General features: G+C 35.1%; 1 long non-coding RNA gene across 1 annotated transcript in view; it reads right to left on the reverse strand.

Annotated features, from left to right (window-relative positions):
- LOC126964463 (uncharacterized) overlaps positions 1 to 25798 on the reverse strand; it is a 147891-nt gene continuing 122093 nt past the window's right edge. Inside the window, exons 5-6 of the long non-coding RNA XR_007729382.1 lie at positions 7875 to 7951; positions 1 to 3925 (exon numbers count right to left, since the gene is read on the reverse strand). This is a non-coding gene — a long non-coding RNA (uncharacterized LOC126964463). The remainder of the gene's footprint in view (positions 3926 to 7874; positions 7952 to 25798) is intronic.

Here is a 25798-nt window from a genome sequence, read left to right on the forward strand (position 1 = left end):
TTTTGTAATGATTTAATACATTTATTAGCTTACATTCTAGTCTAGTCTAGAAATTGGTTTCACAAATTGTCTTAGAATATAAGCCGTGTCTTCTCTTCTCTTCTTCTGTAGTATTGTCATCAGCGAGGAAAGTTAGCAGGCTATACAGTTTCTCCTAAAAGTTGTGATACAGTACTATACAACCTACTACCTCACCCCGACAATGACTTGTCTTCACCATTCGACGCTAGATGGCGCTAATTCAATATAACATACAATAATCTAAGAGCAATACGCTACATTTTTAATTAACATGTATAATAATTAGAAAACAGGACCAATTTCTAGTAAAAACATATACATTGAATTAAGAACACACTCAATGTGATTAAAACAATAATCAGTTGATACTTTGACGTAATATACAAAAGCGTAACGATTACAATGCGATCCATTTATTTAAAGTTTTACAGAAACTTCAAGTCAAACACAGTCAAGAAATATAAGACGTGTGCTGTACAGTGCCGGATTTAGCACGTAGGAACACAAGCAATTGCTACGGGCCCAGCAAGAAATTCGCCGCATATTTAAATCTCACTGATCTATCTATGTCATAGCATAATTTTTTGAGTGAAACTTATTAAGATGTGATATATTTTATCGACTTATGTCACAAAAGTATGAAACTCTATAAAGGGCTCTTTGAAAGAGTTTGCTACGGGCCCCGCGCTTGCTTAAGTAATCCAGCAATGGTGCTTACGTGACATGAAAATTTTCAAGACGTTAACTTGCTTACAATAATGCAATAACAATTAAATATATTTTTCGTTTCTTTTCTTTTAACTTTTCTTAGATATTTACGATTACAGATAGTACTTGAACTAGTTAACTAAACTTCAACACACATCCTCTTTAGAGTACTGTAATATTTGTGTTATTGCCCTTGGTTGGAGGTGATTACTCACAACCAGCTTTCGTCAGAAGTTAATTTATTTAGGACAAACTTTGATTCTATAAACTTTTTGTAAGTATTCTGAATGGCAAAAATCTTATATTGAATCAGTTTTAAATAGAGCCTTAGAAACGCTTTATGTACCTAACTATTTAAGTTGGATTTCTATTTCGTATTATTGTAAATATTTGTATATTGTATTTATTATTTTTTATATAGTTTGTTATAGGTATGTTATAGGCTATTTTTATAATTAAATATAAAATTCTTGTTTTACTTTTTGGCTACTTCAAAAAAAACGCAAACACAATAAAATAAATAATGAAAAACAATGAAAAAAGTCAAATGATTAATACTAAGTAAAAAAAAACAATCAAAAAGCATTAAAATACACACAATTCTAATTAAAATCAAGGGGCCATCGACGAAAAGTAACATTTCAATATTTATATCTATCTTACAATATTATGTAAGTACATATCTATATATTATTACTGTTTGGCATCTCGAAACAAATTGAAGTTTTAGTATTTTTATTCTAACAAAGAAGAAATACTAGAATGATAATATTATATATATGTAAGTCTTCCCTTTATTGAATGAATATAGATTTAACGGTCACTGATACCATACAAACGATTTATTGTTAGAGCACTTTTCTTTTAATTATCGTATGGATATAAAACTACAAGAAAATAAATAAAAATCTTAGATTTTAAAATTAAAGTTGTTGTAGGTATTATATTCTTATTTCCTTATCTATTAGCATGGGGCACAATAAAATAGGCTAAATTACTTACCTACTAAAAAATAAACAGTCTGGCTTTAAAATTACACCTTTGACTGTTACTTTAAGTCGATGGCATAAAAAAAAAATTAGAGACAGATGGTGCGTTGATTTCCCGCCAAAACTGCTCCCGCGTATCACCAAACTTGTGTGAGGGTTCTAAATTTCGTCTAAACAATCCCACAAACCGCACTCATAATCATAGATAAACTAGTTGATTGTAAAGGCATAAGTGAGTGATTGAAAAAACGAAAGGTGATCACCTCAACGACATGGCGCACAAGTTCGGATCTACGGGTTCCAGTTAAGTGGGCACGAAAGCTAAAAATAACCCAAATGGATTACTGAAGAAAACAACAAAACATGAAAAAATTAGAAAGTAAATCAGCGAAACAACAGAAAAATACAAAAGAAGAGTTAATTTGCAACCCAGTTCTAAATAAATTAAAAATAAACTGTGGGAAAAATAAAAATCGAATATTTTTTATAAGTATCTACCAGTGGAAGTGTCCTTTGCACGGGATGCCGGCTGGATTATGAGTACCACAACGGCGCCTTTTGCTGCCGTGAAGCAGTAATGTGTAAGCATTATTGTGCTAGTGAAATTACTGGGCAAATGAGACTTAACTTCTATGTCTCAAGTCTCTAAGTGAAGAGCGCAATTGTAGTGCCGTTCATAATTTTGGGGTTTTTCAAGAAACCCGAGCAGCACAGCATTGTAATGGGAAGGGTGTATCATTTACCATCTGCTGAACGTCCTGCTCGTGTCGCCCTTAATGTAATAAAAAAGTACCTATCCGTAACCATTTCAACATGTAATAATATCCATAAATCATTACTTAGAAAGTTAAAATTTTTTTTTTATATAATACGAATTCTGTAATAAATCAATCTAGCACGGCTCATTTGAGGACATTATATTATTGTATTGAAGAGTAATTACTATAGGCCTATTTAAAAAAAATCCAGTTGATTTTTTTCTCTATTTCTTGTATAAATAGTCTGTTGGCAGATGTGGTTTTTAGAATTGTCTCAATAACTTTAATATTAAAAAATTAAAATATTACACGATAAACATAAATTTTGTTGATAGAAATACCACCGTGGTAGATCGTTGTCCGAATTTTGAACGTTTCACTACTAAATAACGCAATATTTTGAAGTTGAAATTAAGTTAAGTAAACTTTTATTTTCCTTTATGAAAACTTTACATGAAAACATTTGTACCTATTGATTAAATTTTAACAAAAATTAAAAAAAAAAAAAAAAATATGGCTCTTTGTTAATTGACTTCGGATAGTTTTGCACACTTACTATCACGCCCATAACGTTTCAATTTATTATGTATGCTCTTTAGAGTTTTTGTATCAAATGAAACTATAATAGCCTAACACATGATCGGATTTGGTACGGCCGAACCATCGGACGCGGTCTGTTAAAAGGCATAAAAAGGTGTATATTTTCTCAAAATTGATTTCTTTACAATTCTTTTTGATGTCATTTCTAAAAACTACTTGATACTACTACCGCTTCGGAAACAAATGGCGTTCTGAAAGAGAAGAAGCGGCGCAAGAAACTCTCCCAGCATTCCTTTTTTGCGCTCTTTTCAATAAAAATATACAATATTGTACAGTCATTTCTATCGCTATAAAATAATCACAATCTAGTTAGCGGACCATATTTGATGGTATATGGATTATTAAAATTATTATATTATAGCGCGTACGACTTTCTTAAAGGCCGACAACGCTCCTATGATTCCTCTGGTGTTGCAAGACAATGTCAACGGCGGTGATCACTTAACACCAGATGACCCGTACGCTCGTTTGTCCTCCTTTTCCATAAAAAAACCGTACCAAGTACGAGGCCAGACCAATTCGTACGAGGCGCCCACCGGACCGTCCGACCGTAACAAATCCGACCATGTGTTTGGGCTATAAATACACATGGGTTGTTATTGATTGGGATCACTACTTGACTAGACATTGGGTCACAAATATCCTCTTCTGTATCACATTTCACTCACAAAATCAATTTGCGATTTAACGAATCAAATTATGATTAATATTTTATACATCCCGAAGAATATCTGTACACTTAAGCAGCTTATTGGTCAAGATGTATAAAACATTGTGATTAATTTCGTTAAAAATGTTATCTTCGCACGTAATATTTCTTTGTGTATCCAGGAGCAAGACCACGAACACCTGAAAAAAGAAAAAAAATATATTTTGATATTGATAAAGATGTGACGAGACGAGTTAGGCTTCGCCCTGAACTGCTACGCCCTGCCACCTACAATGCAGTGCCGTTCAGGAGTATTGAAAGCTCAAATTCTAAGCGGTGCCACAATTGCACTATTCACACTGAATCATCTATCCAACTCATTGACGTACAATAAACAACTAAACACTAAATTGAAACAAAACTCTGCCTACGCGTCTATTAAGCAGAGTTTTCATTCAGTCCTGTTTTGACCGCGCTTTGAGTACAACGCCACGCAAAGCCAAAGTTTTCAGTGAAAAACTGTATAAATAACAGCAAATCCAAACATAACATGGATGGAGTGTCATATTTCAGTTAAGTGCCTCTTTAAATTAACAAAATTTTGTAAATAACTTTTTTAATCGTCTTGCAAAATAATTACATTTCCATTGCTAAAACAGAATGTTATTGCCTCGTGCTCGCGTCCGTCTCCTTCGCACCAAAATCAAACCCGAAATCAAATTCTAAATATACCTTGCTCTAGCTGAGTGTAGTTGGATACGGATTGTGCTGTTACGGGAGAACATAAAAATCATGCTTGAAAAAAAACCGACTTCAAAAACTGAAAAGTAGCAATTAACTGAAAATTTTATTTAATACACCTCTTATGCAAACCTCTAACTTTAATTTTTTAATTATTGAATAATTACGTAAATTGAAATTTTTAATCTCAGAGTACTCGGTGTTCATACATAAAAAAAAATAAAGATCGAATCGAGAACCTTCCGCCTTTTTGAAGTCGGTTAAAAAGTACATTACAATTCATTAAAAAATAAATTTAATAATAACTACGTAGAACTATTTTCCTATTATAATGTCATGTCGATACAATCTAGAATAAGATTCGCTATTTTAGTTGTAGAACTTAATAACACATATTGTAATCTTAAGAAATATGAAAAAAAAAAAAACAAAATATGAGGAAACTAGCCTACCTTATTAAGTTTTGCCTACCTAAATATAACAACGTATATAGGTGAAAGAACCTGTAACTATGTATTACCTATGATATTAAAAACACTACCTAATGATACTACAGATTAGAAAGAAAAATTTTCAAAGTATAGACAGAAACATACTATACTGAAGTAAATTTTAATATTACTACTATCTGTTGTTAAGCCTTAAGTTATGTATAATAATAAATAAATAAAAAAATGAACGTATACAATAGACTTTAAACATTACTGAATGGACATAAGATGTTAATTTGAATGTTTTGATGTTAAAGAGTAATTCTTTCATACAAAATATCAAAAGAAACTATGATCAACAACTACATTCAGTTATAACGAACAGGCCTTAAATCATTAATGCGTCTGGATAGACTGTGACAGTTGTGACAACATTGAAAAAAAAGGTTGACAATAAACCTCTATTTTGAGCAACGTACACACACTAACACAAAGTGACATACAAATCGCGACTAACACAAATCGCTAGTGTAATACATAGCTTGTCAGGCACACTAAAGTAGTAAACACGGCCCGTTTTCATCAGTTGTCTAGCAGCAAGAGGCTGTATCTAGACGTATAAATAAATAAAATAAATATGTAAAAATATTTTATGTCAGACAGAATAAATCGTCCATAAATAATTAATAAGGGTAATTAAAGGAACATACATTTTACCTAATCATATAAAACGCATACAATTATTTATTTTATTTCACAATTATTAAGTCGTAACAAAATAATAAGGCTGTTAAGTTAAATATAGAACTCTTGCCATATATAACAATCGCAATCTACCTCGTCTGTGTGAGGCTTTATTAAATAAACAAATATTCCAAAGACGATAAAAATAGCTACTTAATTACAAAATATTTAACGAGTAAGCCTCGCTGCAAAGTACAGACATTTATTGCAATTCATGTCCAATATTGCAATCAATGTGTTTACGTTGCCCTTAAAAGGATACATTTACAAGGCCTTGGGACCAAAACGAGTTAAACTACTCTAGCCCGCAAAATAATGGAATATTTCCACTCCAGTACAGCTTGCAACAACAACTGCTAAGTATATACGCATCAGACACTTTTATTTTTACACTAGCAACATTCTGGAACCTTTTTGTATGTTTTAATTGCATGTCATACATCTATACATATAATAAAATGGTGTGCACTTAATACGACACGATGTAGTGGAAATTTTATTAAGGCGACGTTAAAAGGAAACATTAATGGACATTTTTTCATACATATGTTCTTCTTAGTTTTTAACCTTAAATCAAAATTATTACTATTATTATCAGTTTTCGTTTTCTTTATTGTTTTGTTTTTGTAAGTGCTTACTATTTTAAAAGGCCAGGTTAAGAGTACTCTAAACCAAAGAGCATGTATGAAAGGAATAATGAAAGTGAGCGAAGCGAAACAAGTAAGGATCGTAGCATGTGGGAAGAAGTGGTCTCTGCCTATCCCTACAGGAAAGAGGCGTGATTATTTGTATGTATGTTACTATTTCAGAAAGTGTGTAAAACGTCTCTATCATGTATGCTGCAAACAAGAGGCCTAGCCTTTTCATTCCGGGAAACTACGATAGTTCGATTTTTGCGCTCACGCAGCGTTCTATCAACGCGAATTATTTTACATATAGCAAAAGATTGCGTATAATTAGGATGATTTGTGTGAATGTATTTGACGACCCCTATAGCACAGTGGTTAGTGACCCTGCCTACTGAGCTAGAGGTCCCGGGTTCGAATCCCGGTAGGTGCAATCATTTATATGATGAATATGAATGTTTGTTTCCGAGTCAAGGATGTTTATGTGTATTTATGTATGTTTAACTAAGTATATTGTATTAAATATATCGTTGTCTTGTACTCATAGTACAGGCTATGCCTAGTTTGGGGCAAGATAATTTGTGTAAGAGTGTGTCAATATTATTATTATCAGAAAGCTATTGAAACAAGCTATAAGACCATGTTAAAATAAACCATCTTATAAACAAAATAAGGGTCATAAATTGGTGCGAGTAGGGTGCGGTACAGTACGGACTCAGTTTTGGTGTATCTGATTAATCTAGTGCCCTGGGGCACTGCTGATTTGGGAAGGCTAGTATACAAACCCGACAATAATAAGCGAAAATACCAAAACTTCCTTCCCATTTAGTATCCAAAATTTTATAATGATTGACTTAGTTTTGAGAGTAGGAAATCGCCGAAAACAAAACCCTGATTTTTTTGTATTTTACTCGCGTTTTTTAGTTGGATCTGCACTTTTTTTTTTATTGACACACTTTGACACAAATTATCTTGCCCCAAACTAGGCATAGCCTGTACTATGTGCACAAGACAACGATATATTTAATACAATATACTTACATAAACATACATAAATACATATGAACATCCACATGACTCGGAAACAAACATCCATATTCATCATATAAATGATTGCACCTACCGGGATTCGAACCCGGGACCTCTAGCTTAGTAGTCAGGGTCACTAACCATTCGGCTATATGAGTCGTCGAGTCATTCTTGTAGCACTTACAATTGTCTCGCCCGCGTTAGCGCGACGATATGTTTAAAAATTATTAAATCTGAAAAAGACCTCAGCTATTATTTCCTCTCAAGGAGAATATAGTCAAGAATATTTCCTTTTTTTATGAAAAAGGAGGACAAACGAGCGTACGGGTCATCTGATGTTAACTGATCACTACCGCCCACATTCTCTTCCAACATCAGAGGAATCACAGGTGCTGGCCTTTAAGGAAGGTGTGTATGCTTTTTTGTAGGTACTCATGTCGTATCGTCCCGGAAACACAGCACAAGAAAGCTCATTCCACAGCTTTGTAGTACGTGGTAGAAAGTTACTTGAAAACCGCACTGTGGAGAAATGTTTTAATTACTTTTTTGTAATAACAGCGTAAATGTTTTTAAATTACCTGATTGTTCTTGAAGTCTCCACTGGATTATATACTGCCTCGACGGGATGAGTCGTTTTTGAGTCGGAATGGATTTTCTGAAAGTCCAAGACAATGTAATAAGTATGCAGTATTAGAATTGTGATGAAATAAAGATAAAATAAAATGTGACGTCACATCTTAGCTTTGTCATACAAATGTTTGTTTTAGTATTTTTTAATGCTCATAATCAAATTTTAAAAAAAATGTCAAAAAAAAAATAAATGGCGTGGACCACCCTTAAACATTTAGGGGGGATCAAAAATAGATATACAGACAGACCTACCCAATATGCACTCAAAATTTCATGAGAATCGGTCAAGCCGGTTCTAAGGAGTTTAACTAAAAACACCGCGACATGAGAATTTTATATATTATTAGATAAAGATATTAATTTTAGCCAAATACCGTGTACTGTAGAGCTGTTTGACCTGGATTCCTGCCGCCAAATTCCACCTTCACATGACACGCCACAAGTAAGGATATCATCCCCACCATCTGGCTGTGTGGCGGTCCTCTACAGTGCGGTTTTCAAGGAGCTTTCTTCCACGTACTATAAAGCTGTGGAATGAGCTTCCTTGTGCGGTGTTTCTGGGACGATACGACATGGGCACCTTCAAAAAAAGCGCCTACACCTTCCTTAAAGGCCAGCAACGGTCCTGTGATTCCTCTGGTGTTGCAAGTGAATGTGGGCAGAGGTGATCACTTAACACCAGGTAACACCTTTAGCTCGTTTGTCCTCCATGTCCATATAAAAAAATTGAGTGCGCCACTACCAATAACATAGAAATACGTAAAATGCTCTTTTTTCTACAAAAGTACCTATTTTAAGTTTTCATCTCGTTTGGTATGGAACGAAAATATGATGTTGTCAGAAGTCTGCGAACATCCCAGGTAAGTTAATCCGTGAATCCCTGAACTGGGTTTCATGCGAATTTGCGAATTCGTGGAAAATGGTAAAATTTTTAACTTTAAGCATTTTTGTAATAATAGTAATTTTTTTACCAAACTAAAAACATCTGATTTGATTTGCACGCAAAATGAAACTACTTATCCAAATTAGGAATACATAAACTTTCTATACGATGCCACTGTAAAGTTTAAATTACTATTTGTATAAAATAATTTAATATCTTTCTTGTAAATGATATAGAAATTGAACACTTAACAAAGTGTGACCAATCCGCTCCAAACTTTATCGAATTGATGTTACGTTAAAAACTAACAGAAAAAAAAACATTGCTGGCTCTTTTGTCGATGACTGTTTAAAAAAAAATGCAACCATCTGCTTGCTTTCTCACGGCATTACCGTTGGGTTTTTTAGCTTTTTTCTGAGTTCGTACCACACCTGTTGTTATCGCGAGATCCCGCTACGCGCTAATATTGTGATGGACCATCGAAGGAATACACTTAGGGTTGGGTAAAAACGAAATTTCGAAGATTTTTCATAGTTTTTAGATAACAAAAATGCAATTTCGGTTCATATAGATTTGTTTTTTTTTTTTTTTAATTATGTTGCTTTATGTCTAGGAAACAAAATTTCCTATACAATGACGTAAATTTTATTCCAAAGTAATAACCCATTACGGAGGTAGCTCGACATAAGAAATTAAAATAGACATTTAGACTTTTTTTCACAATTAAAAAATGTTACTTCAATTTTCAGTAAATATTATATAGTTTTGAATAAAAACAATTATATTATGTACTTCATAGAACTAATATTATTTTGTTTGAAGTTTCAAAAAAATATAACAGTTTTTGGTTGGTGTCTTATAGATGTGTCCTTTTACAGTAAATCTTCAACATAAAAAATATTATGTTTGATGTAATCTTTGCCAGTTCGTTTTTAAAATATTTTATATTGTGTTTCTAATATATGTAAATCCGCAATAACGAAAAATTCAATTAAAATTCGAGTTTTAATCCTTTATTAGTCTATTCAAACATTCTACAACTTTAAATATTTATAATACTTAGTTGTTATTTTTTCTTTAACAAGCTACTGCCCGCGGAGTCGTTTGCGTTGATGCTATAAAGCAGCAAATATACTATCCCCTTTATTCATAATGGTCCGCTTACTATAAACAGCCGCTTAGGAGTGTTTTTTCTCATTCTGACTTAGGTCAATAGAAGAAGACAGAGTGAGAATTAGCAATGCTTTAAGTTAGCAGACTATTATGAAAAAGGGGTATATCTTTTATGAGCGAAGCCAGGCTGACCGGAGCTCCCACCGGGTGACTCCCAATTGATTTCTGTGTTAAATTGTTTCTCGGCCATTTCTGGACCGATTTCAAAAAAATCTGAACTCATAGAAAGCTTTCGAAATTTTCTAGGTTATTGTAGAGTCAGAATTTTGAATTTCGATTCAAATTTTTTAATTTAAAACAAACATTATTTACCAATTATTCTAAATTAGCACGCGCTATTTATATTTATTTAAAAATTGAGCCGATTGAACAAATCACAATTAGTTTCAATAAGGTGCATGAATTTATTGAAGTTAATGATTTTGCAAATCAGCACAAGATTTTCATGTGACCAAATAAGGCGTTAATTCGGAATTCGTCATGTTTAAATATTGCACCAAATTCCAAAAGATTATTTTTAGTGTGTTTGATTGGATTAATTTTGTTTTATTTTTGTACACAGACTTAGTTTACTCCTAGTCTAGGGCGATACTATGAAGCCTCTTTGTTATCCCGAACTCTTACATTGATGCAACATTAGAATGAATAGTATATTTATTATTCAAACAAAACAAATCTTATAACTATATTTACAATACTACGACTACATAAAATTAAAACTATCATTACGTGGAAGCGTACCAAGAATACTGGCAGCATTACCGCGTTGGATAGCAAGGCTGATCCGTTGACCGAAATGGCTGCCAGCGCTTGGGTTTCCAGTAGCCTTATTGAGGCGCGAAGATAGTATTTTGAACATTCTCCGCGCCTCTGGGCCCCACGGGCCAAGTGTCTCGACACCAAACGGCACAAAGATGTATGACTCACTGAGACCAACATATTTGCGACGCTTGCTGTCTTCGGCGGTAGTACATTTGAATTATATCTATTTAAAAGATTTTTGCGTTTTTCCCAGACGTAAACTTGTACATAAACGGACAAACAGCTGATAATAATTGTATAAAATACTTTTTCGAAGTCCTAGCCTAGACTTCCCGAAACGGTGCTGTACCTGTACTGTGTTATCACGATACTCTAGGGTTGACAACTCTTTATAGAATAAATAATATGTAGAGTTAATTCGATTTCACACAGGATAAAGAACAACTACAGATTAATCAAAAAGTTCATTAATTTAAGTTTTTAAACATATTTATTATCTTCAATTAGTTACATTTACATTCTAATTTGACGTGACTGATTGTTGCGTCGCTCAGAAACGGTCGAGAGGTATTTTTTTTAACGCCTTTGGCTGCCCAACCAGTTCAGTTTGTAAATTTTTTTTTGTTATGGTAATGAGTACGGCTGGCATAAGTAAAAAGAGTATATAAGCTTACTTTCTTAGTGTTATATACCTATTATTATTACATGAAATAGAGTAAAATACTCTTTTTTAAATTACGGTTGGTCACCTTATATTTATGACGCGGCTCGGCCACAAAATAGGACACAGAGTAGGTAATAATAGTAAGGCAAGTCTAGTAAGTCAAGTATTTCAAATCAAACTCAGTTCGTAGCTGAATTGGGCTCGTAACACATTGTTAAATTAGTTTACACAAATTACGATTCACCCGTACTTACATTTGCAGGGCTGAGGCGCGCAAATAAGACAGCGGGCGTGATATTCACGCTACTTCTATTCACCTGTCCAGGAACAATCTGACAAATATACAAATGATTTGAGTTTTCTTTAGTGTTAATTCTGCCAATACTTGTCTTTAAACAATTCGACACGTGTTTCGCCTCTACACGAGGCATCCTCAGGACGTGCTGTCTCGCCAAAATCTGGCACGAGACTGACAGCATTTAACAACAGGAATTAACACTAAAGAAAACTCAAATCATTTGTATAATTATGGATTTCCGCAAATTAACGCCTACTTCAATAAATTTTCAATCTGACAAAGCCAAAGCTTAACCTTAAGACTCGTACGATGACAGAAGAAAGAATTACCTGTGTTTGTGTGTCTCCGTTCCTCAGAGGACTTTCCGATTAAATAAATAGAAAAAGGAAATATATACATATAACTTGAATAATAGGGGCACGCGCGTAGCGATTGACAACCGATTGCTTATACCTAATACCTCAAGGGTTCCGCGTGTGATACACGCGTTTACACAAGTATTAATATCACAAGATTCCTTGAATCGATTTTGATGATTTCATTGCTGTCAAACGCGAAATGTTGCTCGAAAGAAAGCTGGTTAATTATCGATTTTGATATCAGTGAGTTTTATTTTTATGAAAATAAGGGACGAGACGAGCAGGACGTACAGCTGATGGTAATTGATACGCCCTGCCCATTACAATGTAGTGCCGCTTAGGATTCTTGGAAAACCCAAAAATTCTGAGCGGCACTACAACTCCGCTCGTCACCTTGTGACGTAACATGTTAAGTCTCATTTGCCCAGTAATTTCACTAGCTACGGCGCCCTTCAGATCAAAACACAGTAATGTTTACACATTACTGCTTTACGGAAATTTCACAGAAATAGGCGCCGTTGTGGTACCCATAATCTAGCCGGCATCCGGTGCAAAGCAGCCTCCCACTGGTTAATTATCGATTTTGATATCAGTGAATGATAAACAGATAAAAAATTTAAGACAATATTTTCGCAAGCTAGAATATATATAAAAGAACGCTGTCACTTCTTTTCTGTTCACTCCCGTTATTATTTTGCAAAATTCTTTAATTAGGATTTTTTTGAAGTGAAACTTCTTTAGCGGCTTTGAGCACTTTTCTTGGGATGGGTATAAAATGTTAAGCTCGCGTCAGGACACATGACCTGATCGAAAATTCGTAAGACGGAGGGACTTGAGTCTTTTGTGACAATTATGAACGATATATTATACTATAATAACAAATATATATGTAAGTTGACTTATGTAATATAAATTGTAATTATTGTGTACGATAGCGCAATAAATGAATATTGTATTTAACCACATAAATGCTAGTACTTTTATACAAATAAATAAAGCAATTTATGCGAAATTATTCCCTAACCATTTCAAAATATTCAAAAACACACAACGTTCAAGTTTTCACTTCTGCCGGCACTCCCGGAGTGCAACCCGTATTTTTTTTTATATATCTGTTGTACACCTTTGCAACGATAAATTGTTCGTAATTGGTAGCACAATAATAACATGTATAACCGGAAGACCCGATACAAATCCATTGCCGACAGCCGTCGAGATCAGCTATCTAGACACCTCCCCTCCCGCACGACCTCCCCCCCCAGACACTCCCGCCTCCCACCTCCCCGTCTAGACTGCCGCTAGACAGACCCCCTACCTGTGTAATAGTTTGCCACTTGAAAGATTTCGATTTATGATTTTCGTCAATAATTTTAGTGTTTCGAAGTGGATATAATTGATTATTCTATAAATGGCTAGCTCATAAATACAATAGTCGTAAAATACGTTGAATTTTTTTTAAATTGATTCCTTTAGAGATTTAAATAAGTTTAATAAAAGTAAATTTCGAGCTGTATGATCGGTTCGATTATAAACTAGCGTATAGAAGATCAAAGGAATAACATCTATAGCATACAGTAAAATAGAAAAGCGAATCTTTTGTTTATGTAACCGATTCTGATTCTCAAGTCGTAAACAGTCGGCCACTCGTGACATTACCTACGAAATTTTTTTCATATTAAACCACTAGCTAACATTGACAGATATAATTGACGACACGTCGTGCTGTCAGGTCGAGTATAGACTAGTATACTCTAGTGTATGATTTAGATAATCTGCATTTACTGAGCAATCTTAATATAAATAAATCCAGTCTCCTGATGTTTGTTTCAGTGAACTCCTAAACTAATGAACGGATTTTAATGGGGATTCCTTCATGGAGTGCAGTTTAGTCCAGATAGGATAGTTTTTATTTTGATTTGGGACCAATAATTATTTTTATATCCAATATTTTTTTGTATGGACATATTTTCTATGAGATAATTTATTGACATACGGTTTGACAGTTCTGCTGTGAAACAATTTCATTAGAACAACAGACAGACAATGAAGCGACGTCTCTACGCAACGCGAAGTGATCCAGCCGTTCAGAGTAATGAATCTCCGACAATTCTAGTAACTCCATTTGTTTAGTTTCCTGAATTAATAATAATAATGGAGATAACAATATAAAAAATTACCTTTGTCTTGTTCAGTAAAGTAGAAGGCCACAGCTTAAGCTTAATATCTTCTTTCTTCAAACTACCTTCAAATTGTGGCTTTTCTTAATGTTGATATATACGAAGAGTTTGTTTGTTTATCTCGCCAAAACGGTTAAGTTACTACATGAAGGCGCATTGAATATTTCTCTTAGCTCTACTTATATTTAATGAGCGTAAACAAGCATCCATCTCCTCTTGTAGCATCAGAAACAGCACTGGAGCAGCAGATTTTTGAGAGCGTGGAAGATATAGAGTTGGTTAAGTTCTATAAAGATGAAAGTTCTTTAAGAATCAAAATATTCATTGTTATCCGAATTCCGCACGACATGCAGGAAACGGCTCAAATTAGCATATTATCCCCACTATCTGGATTTGTGGCGTTCCTCCACAGTGCGGTTTACCAGAAACTCTCTTCCACGTCCAACTAAGCTGTGGAGTGAGCATCCTTGTGCGGTGTTTCCAGGACAATATGACATGGGCACCATGAAAAAAAGGTGTATACAGCTTTCTAAGGGTAATTAATGAATACTATACATGTTGATGATAATATTCGATCTTGTGGCAGAAACACTCCCCGTGATTAGGCACTCGAACCACTAGCAGCGATAAACGAAAATCAAGTAAAGCTAGAAAAATAATAAGTGAGCTGCTAGAAGTGGATTTAGATATTTTTTTATTTAAAAGGGGGCAAACGGAGCTTTGATGGGAAGTGATGGACTTCCTCAACACCAGGAGACAAGAGATGCATTGCCGGCCTTTCATTTGGGAGTATGCGCTATACTTGAATGTCTCTATTAGGTTAAGGAAAAATTGCAGCTGGTAATTGATTCTAATGATTGCGAAATTGAATTGGTAGTGGGCAGAGCACATAGTTCGACGTACAGATGGCCGTTGGGGCAGTAAAGTCCTCGAATAGCAACCACGTAACGGAAGAGGCAGTGTTGGTAGGCCTCCCAAAAGATGGACCGATGATCTGGGCAAGATCGACGGAATACGTTGGACGAGAGCTGCGCAGGACCGATCGTCGCGGAAACGGGAAATCTTTGGGGAGGACTTTGTCCAGCAGTGGATGTCTTGCAGCGGATGATGATGATAATGAATTGATTCTACAAAGTGGCTGTGCGAGGCAAGACAACGTGGTTGTAGAATGCCAGACGTGAGATGCGGATGACAGATGATGCGGATGGAATTTCGTATTTTGACGTAATGTCCGGTAGAATTCGACTGCTGGTAAACCCGAGGATGCTCATATCTCACTGTGCAATACTTTGGCCGTGTTGCACGCAGACGAGCAGATAGCCTTGAGCGTTTGACAGTAACGGGAAAAATAAAGGAGAAAAGACCTAGAGACCAAAGTATTAAACGGTGGTCGGATCAAAATTTCCGAAAATCTGAGGATCCGTTTAAGCGCCGCACTCCACCAGGCGAAGTAACGACATTGATGTAGACAGCTCGTTGACCAATTGAATGTGAGTCGCGATCCCCAGCAGTGATGAAATGAATAAGAGGAGGAAGGGTGCGTTTACTTAACCAGTGCTGTTAAAATAAAATGACTGATGTATCACCGTCCATCAAGAAAACCCTAGCCCCCTTATTCATAATGGTCCGCTAACTTAAGATAGCTGCTACAGAGTGTTATTTTTCATTCTGAGTTAGATGAATAGAAGAAGACAGAGTGAGAATTAGCAATGGTTTAAGTTAGCAGACTATTATGAGTAAGGGGGTAGATCTTCTATTTACGAATGGTATACAAAAATAAGCGCTCCGAAATTGGTGGTTTGGCGAGACAAACAAACATAGCACTCTTATGAATCCGATTTAAAATTTTCTTGAGTCAGTCTTCTTCTTCATCGTCGCATTTTCGTTTGAACTCCTCAAAATCTGCAATCGAAATATAAACCATTTAGATATATGATTATAATAAATTAAAAAATACATGTGCAGGAAAAAAGGCAAACAGTAATATGTGAGCATTACTGTATTTCGGTCTGATGCGCGCCGTAGCTAGTGAAATTACTAGGCAATTGAGACTTAACATCTTATGTCTTAAGATGAGACAAGCGCAGTTGTTAGTGCCCCTCAGAATTTGGTTTTTCAAGAATCCTGAGCGGCACTGCATTGTAATGGGCAGGACGTTAAAACTACCATCCTACCGCCAAAAATGTAATTATTAAACAATGTTAACTTTATTTAAGATTATAATTACATTCCATTTTTAGCGTTTACAACACTGCTACTGCCTAGATATGTTGTAAACATAAAATAAGTCACAAAAAGGATAATACATAAAAGAATTATGACCAATTAAAAATGTATTTTTATAACAAGGAGTGGCGAGGCGTTCACAAGTAGTACGGCCGGTCCATGACAATGTAGGCTTCTCTGGAATCTTGTAAACAACATTGTGGATGGCTCATCACCTTGGAATATAAGTTACAGTAACCCAGTAATGTCACTAGCAGGGCCGGATTTAGAGGAGGGCAAGAAGGGCTACAGCCCCGGGGCCCCCCAATAGGACTATTCGGGGCCTAAAAAAATTCCTAATCAGACTAGTAATAACTTTTCCTTCTAATTTTTTTTTGGAACTAGAGTTTAGCGAAAAACTCAGTTCCGTTGGTAAAGGCGCGGACTGACTAGGATTGTAAGCGTTACAACAAACCCTGTTACAATATTTGTGTTGATCATATGGCTAAGCTGCAAATGGGAATTTATTTTACTGATTTTCTTTTGATTATTCAAAATTTACATATAAATTGAAAGATTATTCGGTTTAAGTTTTAGAAAGGTACTAATTCTATTAAATTCTTTAAAAAAATAATGTTGTTTATAGCTGAAAATTCGGAGATTTTTGACTCCAAAGTTTATGTTTGGAAAGCAACTTCCAAATTTTTTATTGGATCTTTCATATTATATATAAATATTCTATTCGGTTCAAAATTTTCTTTAGGTCCTTCTTTGTTCACTGTATTTTTTGCGTCGGAATATTATCATTGCGTTATGTTCTAATAAGACTCTCTAAGAAACCAATTTTTGTGGATATTGAGATATGACCGCGCCTTAACACTAAAGTTTAATTTCAGATAAATGTTGGTTCCGATTATATTTATATTATGTTTGTTAAAAAATAATGTTAATGTAACCGGGTTATACTTTTAAAGAATTGTCGCAAGTACCGTGTAATACTGTAACATTTATACAATCACGTATGTCTCCCAGAGATCGGTAGTGTTTACCGACTTTCATTTACGACTTTATGGTTTCTTCAACTCGTTCATCGCGAAACCATAGACAATGAAAATATTAAACGTACCTATGTCTGTTGTCTCTTTTAAGCGCAGTTAAGAAGACCGTGACAAAAAACAAATGATCTTAGTTTTATTATCATCCCGAAATGTTTAGTAGTTCTCAAAGTATCCCGATACGAATTGGAACGCGGACAAAGTTGCGGGCAGAACCTAGCAGCCTTTCAAATAAAATTGACATAAACTTATACCTGACAATAAATAAATATGCAAAATGTTTACAAATAGACATTTTGCTTACGATTGGTTAATTCGGACGTGTAACGTTTCCCGCGTTTATTTGTTCCCGCTGCTTGACATTTGGAAAACTCCAGAATTATCATTGTATTGACAGTGTTGTCAGCGATAGTCAACATTTTGCATATTCTTATCTTATTATCGGGTATAACTTTATGCCTAGTTTATATGTAACGCCGTGAATAAAAGTGAATAAAAATATAATTGATTTGTTATTGCACTTCATACGGCAACTATTCCGCATATGTCACATCTGACATTTCTGAATTTTGTTGTCAACAACAACGTATTCCTGTTTTGTTGGTCTTCCGACACGGAAGTATTTATGTAAACGCCCATATTTTTCCGCATTCTGCTTGTTATGGAATTTGGACACGATTTGCCTACTGGAAGCAACATTTTGTTGATATTTTTCCATCGACACTTCTTCTTTATTTAGTCTTAAAGGTTGCCCGTGAGCTCTTTAAATCTGTCACGGAGAGCAAAATTTAAAGAAACAAACATTTTAACTGTTGCTTCTCAATATACAATAGGCATAAGTTATTTTTCTAAAAACTGTTATAATGTTATCACCAGGAGCAAACATAAGCTTATTATGTCTACTCTTCAGCTCAGTCTTTTGTGGGGCGATGTATATCATCAAGATCCCAGAAAATATTCAAAACAAATGAATTACGAAATTCAAAAGAATTGCTAAAAAACGTAACTATAATATAAATGACTTTCTTAATGATAACCACAGATTGGGAATGGAGTGACCACCATCAGGCTATTAAATACAAAATTTTATTGTACGATATACAATAGTATTATTTATTTAATCAAAACAAATCATATAACTATATTTACAATACTACGACTACATAAAATTAAAACTATCATTACGTGGAAGCGTACCAAGAATACTGGCAGCATTACCCCGTTGGATAGCAAGGCTGATCCGTTGACCGAAATAGCTGCCAGCGCTTGGGTTTCAAGTAGCCTTATTGAGGCGCGAAGATAGCATTTTGAACATTCTCCGCGCCTCTGGGCCCCACGGGCCAAGTGTCTCGACACCAAACGGCACAAAGATGTATGACTCACTGAGACCAACATATTTGCGACGCTTGCTGTCTTCGGCAGTCGAAGCAGCAGCCCCAGCACCAACTGACGTAACATGGACATGAGAAGGAGCCAGAGTGTCGACGCAAGTAGCGTCCCACACCAGCGCCCTTCCCCGTGCCCAAGCCACCAGCGTCATTCCATCAGGACGCTTGCCATCGCGGCGGGTAATACCATTTGGCTCTAAAACAGCTGGTATATTAAGAGCGGCAAATGCCCTGCGGATGACTTCATTAATGCTGGCGTGACGACTGATACGGCCTACCGATTTTAGGCAGGATAACCCGTGGCGTCCAAGAGCATCTACCTGAACGCCACATCTACATTGATGTGGTTCATTCAGTTTTATTTTTAATTTGTACGATATTAAATTGTAACCATATTTTTATGAAAAAAGAAGCCCGCTGAGTTTGTTGCGCCTGTTCTTCTCGGGTCTGAGGCATACTTTTTCGAATGGGTGGTAGATTTTTACTTTCAAAAAGTGTTTTATATCCAATTTTGAACAAAATTTTTTAGTTTGAATTTGTCCTTATCACTAGCGAGATGGAATATTTCTTCGAAGGACGTTATCCCGGGCACCTTAACCACAACTTATCTGTGGGACGTTGCATAGCCAGGATTTTCTTTTCGACACAGCGCGATTCTTTCCCTTTATGAGCTTGTCTATTATGACGAGCTAAAGCAGATTTTCCGTGAACATTTTTCTTACGGCCGTTCCTAATATTCAGTCTATATCCGGTTGTGGCCTACTTGAGATAAAAATCGTAACTATCATTGACTTTTCTGTCCCAATAAACTTATCGACGGTAACTCACCTTATCCGTACACGCTGTCTGTCAATGGGAGGACGTATAGCTTACCGGCGATAGAATTTTGTATGGAAATTACTATACACGTCCCAGTATAAGGCGATAAGAATGACTTATCGGGTATATTGGAACAGCTTCAGATTATTGACAGCTAATTACTGATAGTAGAAGGTAGTAACTTATGACGACCCCTATAGCCCAGTGGTTAGTGACCCTGCCTACTGAGCTATAGGTCCCGGGTTCAAATCCCGGTAGGTGCAAACATTTATATGATGAATATGGATGTTTATTATTAAGTCCATGTTTATATGTATTTATGTATGTTTAAATATGTATATTTTATTAAATATATAGTTGTCTTGTGTCCATAGTACAGGCTATGCCTAGTTTGGGGTAAGATAATTTGTGTAAAAAAATGTGTCAATATCTGTACATAGTATATTGGGAACGGCCGTTACAAAATTGTGCACACGATCGACTTTCAAACATCCTCTATACATTAACAAACTACCCTCATAATTTATGCTCAATAACTGTTACCTCTTAAAATTCACAGGTACCCCTTTCCGTTCTGCATCTGATATAGACACTATAATGGTAAGTCTGTACAGAGATATCAATATTTCATACAATGTACACTTCTTTTAATAACTTATTTATCAACTTCTAAGAACTTATATAAAAGTGTGAAAGGACCACAGTAGAGGCACATGAAGTTTGTTTATGGAACTTGCATTTCATAGGTGAATAAAAATAATTATGAATTGTTTTATAGGAAGTGATTTTAGGGTTATAATACAAATTTAATGTGCAAGCTATAACGAACTGTAGATTTTTTTTTCAATTGACTTGGCTGTTCGAACTCAGTTTCCCTGGTCCGTGTGAAAACTTAGCATTGTTAGTAATTACAAAGAAAATTGATGATCTGAATATATTATTTTTTTTATTAATATTTCGTATTGTCTATTTATCTAAGCTTTTTACTGTAATATATTTAATATTTTTTTACAATTGAGTAGGTGCAATTGTAAAAATATTATAAAATAAAATATTTTGTCTTCTAGGTCTATTTAAATCTATGTTATGAAAATTTATTTCGCCACGCAATATTCATACGATAAATTGATTATAAAATTAAATTATTTGTCGATAAAGGTTAGTTATATGTATAGTTTAAAATCGTAACATCCCTTTTAGCTAATATAACATCAAACTGTGTGTTTTTATGCTGTGCCTTCCCCACCTCCCCCGCCGTGACGTCACACAGATATCACCGGATACGAAGCAGACAGAGATGTGAGGTGACGGAGCTGTATCGCAATCAATTAAGCTGAGACTGCTGCTAAACTTTTTTTTAAAACTTAAGCGATGGTACGGTACTTATATTCTTAAATCTTCGTTGTCATGCGTATGTAATATGAATGCTTGTGAAAATCATACACTAAAATTGTAAGCAATTCGTAGTAAGGATATCTAATGCTACCGACAGCGTAAAGATTGTAATGGCAATTGGAGGACCACATCACTGTAGAGTAGTCTATTTAAGGAAAAAGTGCGGCGGCATTAAGTGGAAATATTTAGTATTATTTTATAAAAGGCATATATTTTTTTTTAAATAAGAGAGGGCAAACAGGAAAGAGACTCACGTGATGAGAAGTTCAGTAGGAGGCTCCTTTGCACAGGATGCGGGCTACATTATGGGTACCACAACGGCGCCTATTTCTGCCGTGAAGCAGTAATGTGTAAGCATTACTGTGTTTCGGTCTGAAGGGCGCCGTAGCTTACATTACTGGGCAAATGAGTCTTTACATTTTATGTGTTTAGGGCGACGAGTTTTTGGATTTTTCAAGAATCCTGAGCGGCACTGCATTGTAATGAGCAGGGTGTATCAATTACCATAAGTTGAACGTCCTGCTCGTCTGATCCCGTATTGGCATAGATACCGGGGAACCGTTGAATGCCAATCGCACAAGATGGTTGTTATTTTTTTTTTGCGAAGGTATGTGTTCAGCAGTGGACGGTATCGGGCGAATGATAATGCAAATAAAATAATATTATTTATCTGTATAACCATCTAAAATTTCAAATATTGCAGAAAATATTTATATATGAACAATTGCTTTAAGATATCATATGTTTATAGTCAGTATCTTATTTGTAAGATATTTTTCGTTTAGAGTGATAAAATAAAATAAAAAAGCCTTTTATTTTCAAATAAAATTAAATTTTAAAAACTTTTTATTATTGTTAGTAACCTTAACTTAAGCCTAATATTAAAAGAACTAAAAAAGAGAAAAAGTTATGTTAATAAGTTTTTCACTATTTTTTTTTGTTAATGTTTTAAGTACGGGCCGCTCTTCAGGTGAATGTCCCCTTAATTTTCTTCCATAGTAAAATCTTTTAGAGTTACGGAACTCTAAATTGCTATGTTAATCCTACTTTATTCCCAGTCACAATCAAAGTTAGTTCGTCAGAGCGGAGTGATATATGGCCGGCAGACGAGACTGTAGACGTGAGCTAGACAGTTTTTTAAGCTGACCCGATTTAAGACCGGTTTTAAAGTCACTTGGCGCAAATTACACGCTTCAGCGATTATAATTGCAAATTGTCGAGATTCAAACTTGCATAATTGATTTTTATATCGTCGGGGAAAAATATTGTAATAAATCGGAGTAGAACATTGTGGTATACTATATAAATATTTTTTATGTACCTAATTTAAAAAAAATATGTAGTATTAATGTGAAATCTACATTTCATACTAAAACAACGGTAATAGCTGTAAAATATATATGTACATATTTTACTTATTAAAAGTTTAACTGTACACCAATTTTGTTTTATAAAATTTAGTTGTAAACCCATTTCTATGCACGGTACAACTCAATCACATTAATCCATAATCGCTACTCTGTTGCTATCTGATTCCGGCGATAAGGTTGTTTATTGCTTGTATGGATTATAGCACAGTAAAACGACGCGTTGATACTTTGAGAATTTATTTGTGACTAATTTTTAATAATGAATGCTAGAGGACTGTAACTATCATAGGTTATACAAACTTAAAGATATAACTGGGTACCTATAGCGGCCCTAAGTTGCAATGCGCTTAGACACTATCCCATTCAGGATAATAAAATAGGTGATCTGCCAAGATCAAACCGCTTCATCCTAAAGCTTGAGTCACAATCAACTTCTCGTCTCAGAAGTTAGCAAAAGTAGAAATAAGTACAGGCTTTCTAGATCTGATATGGCAGACACGTTTTTGATGGATTGAATGCTACTCTACATACAGAAGTCGCTCTTGATATACCTGCTATTATTTTAGATGTGCTATATTGTGGCTTTAATAATGGTGTAAGTGAAATAAACAGCACCAGTGTGGTTTTCAAGGAGCTTTCTTCCACGTACTACAAAGCTGTGGAATGAACTTCCTTGTGCGGTGTTTCCGGGACGATACGACATGGGTACCTCCAAAAAAAGCGCATACACCTTCCTTAAAAGCCGGCAACGCTCTTGCGATTACGAAGAGAATGTGGACGGCGGTGATCACTTAACACCAGGAGACCTGTATGCTCGTTTCTAAGTTTCTCTCCAGTCTAATCTGTGACACTGATTGTTTTCACAATGAAGGATTACGATATCCGGATCACACGGTAATATACTATACGACAACGATATCGTACGACTTTAACTTTATGTGTTTCGCTAACAAAAGCTCATATTGATGAACTCGACTATTTGAAACCCACCAAATTTTCAACAATTTTTATCACTGACAATAAAAAATATTACGTAATTTTGAGATAGTTTGTGTTTACTTTGTATACTAGGACGAGACGAGCAGGACGTTCAGCTGATGGTAATTGATACGCCCTGTCCAAAATCCCAAAAATTTTGAGCGGCACTGCAATTGCGTTCGTCACGTTGAGGTATAAGATGTTTATCTGATCTCATCAGCTACGGCGCCCTTCAGACCGAACCAATAATGTTTAAACATTACTGTTTCACGGCAGAAATAGGCGCCGTTGTGGTACCCATAATCTAGCTGGCATCCTGTGCAATGGAACTTTCCACTAGTAAACCTTCTCATCATTAGGGTTTCGTACCTCGAAAGGAAAAACCAGATTACAGATAAGAAAACTTATAGGATGAGATAGATTTTTTTTTATCAACAATATTGTTGTGCGAGGATACCAACATATTAGCCTGCCAACAAATCTCTATAAAAAGTGTAAGCGATCATTTAGATAGCATTTGTTCGATCGACTTGACTGTACAGTCAACGTAACAAATTAAGTGACGACGCCAATTAATAATTTCTAGTAGTCGTGGACAAAAGTGTTTTATTTATTTTATTTTTCATCGCCGCGGGAACCAAGACATTTAGGTACTGCCATTAACAAAAGTCTATAGATATTTTCTTCTTTTGTTATTTATATTTATTTATCAGGGACAATTGAGCGTACACGTCATCAGATGGTAACTGATCATCGCCACCCATATCTTCTTACAACACCAGGGGAATGACAGGAGCATAGCCGTCCCTCTAAGGTATGTATGCGCTTTCATCAATATTTCAAAGTATACCTATGCTTTGACGTCCTGAGAACATTTTCTAAGTAATTTCATTGCAAATAAAGATTGTGTTTTTAACTATATGATTGAGTAATGTTTCAAAAAAATTGGTTTATTTGAGTATGAACATAATATTTTTGAGCATAACAGTTATGTTGAGAACTTAATAATTATTCGTTAAACACTTTTGCGCACGTCAGTACAATCGCAAAATCCCTTTTTCTACACAAAAAACGGGTACATTTTTTCCCTCAATGACGCGTTGCAGCAGATTATTAGCTTTTTTATTGAATTGATATTTTTTACATCCATTGTTGCTATAAATAGGGTTATTTTCAAAAGGGTGATCGAACAAAAGTATTAAAAATCGATTTTTTTTTGCGAACAAGTTCAAAATTGGCTGTTTGGAAATTTTAACGCATTTTGCAGCTGCTAAAGTAAAATATGTTAGAAAAAACGTGTTGTTACATTCGCTATTGTCACATATTATATATTAACACGATTATTTTTTGAGTTTCGAGTACATACTTGAATTTTAGCTTCGTATTAAAGACAGACTATCAGACAGACGTCAATTGTGCAACTAAGAATACTGAAGTTCTTTGGTCACGTCTCTAGAAATGAGAACTCGATGGAGAGACTGGTAGTTCAGGGCCAGGTGGAAGGCAAGAGAACACGCGGTCAATCGCCAACCCACTGGATAGACGCCATCACAAAGGCTACTGAGTCTACCATTGTCCAGTGTCCTCCCAACACCTCTAACCGTCAGAAATGGAAGCACATCGTCAGGAGATCTACTCTCAGAAAGGATATCGACCCACCGAACACGTCAGCGTAACTACGACCACTCTGACAAGAGTGTCCGACTAAGAAGAATACTTGAACTTAAAGACGAGAATGGTAGAGATTAGTATCGACAATTTGTCACGAATATTTTTGCTTGAAACCACAAAATAATGCATTTTATACTATAATACCAGGTTACATTATGTCTCGACTTGATGTCGATGACGTCACATCGTCGCTTTATTACGGTTTGCATAACAAGCATGACTAGGATATTATTATTAATAAATAAACAACTATTTATATTTTCAGTATTATAGATTGATGTAAAGGTGTTATGTTGTGATGATTTATTATTATTATTGTAAAAAATCAATGAGAAAATCTGTGTTAGGAAAAAAATGTATTTATTTTTCAGGCACACAGAACAACAGAAACTACAGAACTATAAACAACAATAGTCAAAACGTAACAATGAAAACTTCAAAAACAAAGAAGGTGATACCACGAGAATATCACGACATGTACCTAACAGTAATGAAACTGCAAACCGTACTGACGCAACAGGACTAGGGGGTGCAAAGGGGAACGGGAGGGGACTTCATGTTCCAGCGAAGCCAAGTGATGATGAGGCCGTGTAGGTACTATATATATTTATATGTGGGTAGGTTTCATTTGTTATTTATTTACAGTAGTATTAATAAAATATAGTTATAGATGTA

The sequence above is a fragment of the Leptidea sinapis genome, chromosome 5 (genome assembly GCF_905404315.1).
Source record: "Leptidea sinapis chromosome 5, ilLepSina1.1, whole genome shotgun sequence".
NCBI classification, from domain to species: domain Eukaryota; kingdom Metazoa; phylum Arthropoda; class Insecta; order Lepidoptera; family Pieridae; genus Leptidea; species Leptidea sinapis.